Source organism: Elephantulus edwardii, unplaced genomic scaffold (assembly GCF_000299155.1).
Source record: "Elephantulus edwardii isolate Elephantulus edwardi_28Jun2011 unplaced genomic scaffold, EleEdw1.0 scaffold00033, whole genome shotgun sequence".
Classification (NCBI taxonomy): domain Eukaryota; kingdom Metazoa; phylum Chordata; class Mammalia; order Macroscelidea; family Macroscelididae; genus Elephantulus; species Elephantulus edwardii.
Window position 1 is genome coordinate 6,511,167 of NW_006399783.1, and position 1,809 is coordinate 6,512,975.

A 1,809-nucleotide genomic window follows, 5' to 3' on the forward strand; every position below is an offset into this window, starting at 1 on the left:
TTTCAGCGAGCAGGGTTCTATACAGATGACTTTAGGAATACTTACTCAAATTCCAGCAAAAAGACCAGTGGCCTATTTCTCTAAACAACGGGACAACATAGTTTAAGGATGGTCTCCATGCCTCAGAGGCATAACTGCCACATGTGACATCCTACAGGAAGCGGAAAAGTTTGTCTTAGAACAGACAGTGATTTTACACACCCCTCACACAGTCCTTCTCTCATCTTGAACAAAAAGAAGGGTACTGGCTCACTTCTGGGAGGATGGAGAGGTATCACGTGATCCTCCGGCTAACCCAAATGTGTGTCTAAAAGCAGTCTCGACTCAACCCTGATATGTTACCCCCAACATAAGAAAAAGGCCCAGTCCACAACTTCCTAGACAGACATCTTCCTCAATGACCCTGACTTAGAGATCTACATTGTCCATCATGCCTGATGGACAAGAAAAGACTAGCTATGAAGTAGTTACCCTTGAGATGATCCTGATGAAACCTCATTTTCAAAAAGTCCATTGGTCCAAAAGCTGAACTGGTTGCTCTTGAAAGAGCCCTCTGTCTAGGAAAGGGGAAGCAAATCATGGTGTATACCCACAGTAAGTATGCACACCTGGTACTTCAGTCCTGCAGGTGCTGTGGAAGGAGCGAGGCCTCCTCACATCTGCTAGCAGGGAGATAAAACATGAACCAGAGCCATGTATGATAGGGTATTATGGTTATCACAGGAGTCCACAATTAAGGTTGCATAGTGGAATGTACTTGGGGCGGTGGGAGGGGTGCGGGGGGATTGTGTTCCAGGGAGAGAGTCTTTCTTTTACTTTTGAAAGAGAGCAGCAAACTGGGGGGTGGGGGAGAGGGCTGGGCGAGTAGAGAAGTTCAGCAATGAATGAATGGAAGTGCAAATTCTTCTGTAAATGTTCATTAAAATTATTTAAAAAAGTAAAAAATAAAAGACTTTTACCTTGGGGACCCCCCCAAAACAAACTAACAAACTAACAAACAAACAAACAAACAAAAAAGAAACAACAGCCATGAACCAGAAACAATGGCCTGTTTGGGAGCCCTGAACGGTCTTCTTCAAGTAGTTTACTGCTCAGGGTATCCTAAATGACTGCTGTCACTAGAGCTGAGAGGAACTTAAAAAGTTGATGCAGAAACTGAAAGAGCAGTATTGCATTAAGCAATAGGCATAGGACGAGCCTTCATTCCCTTCATTCCCTTCTCACTTACCCCTTAGGGGGCTCTGGTGCCTAGTTGTAAAGAAGCTACGCTGCAATCCCAAAAGTCCATGGTTAGAATCACCAGCGCTCTGGGAGAGAAGGAACAGAAATCTCCTTCCATGCAATTTACTACCTCTGAAAACCCAATGGAGGGTCTTCTAGGACTGAATTATGAATTGATAACACACAAAAACAACAACAACAACAACAACATACTTGTACCTGTATACTCTCCCAAAGACCTAGAAAGAGAAAAGGAATGTGGCTATCAAGATCTGATTTCCGGCCGCCGCCACAGAAGAACGCCGCCGCCAGCCGGGGTTCCACCGTGAGAGGGACCTGGAGAGACCCGGGAAGAACAACAGCCAGCCACCTATTGCGGAAATCCGGAGGAGCGAAGACTATGAGACCCCAGAGGAATGAAGACTACCTGAAACTATGTGACCCCCCTGCAACCCACACCTGTGTGACCCTTAACACACAGGGTGCTGTTGCATAAACCCCCAGCAGCTCCCAAGCCCCACCCCTACCTCTTGGTGATAGTGTCCAAGCCCTGCGCTCCTTGCCCCCTAGTCCCTTGCTTTCCTCCCC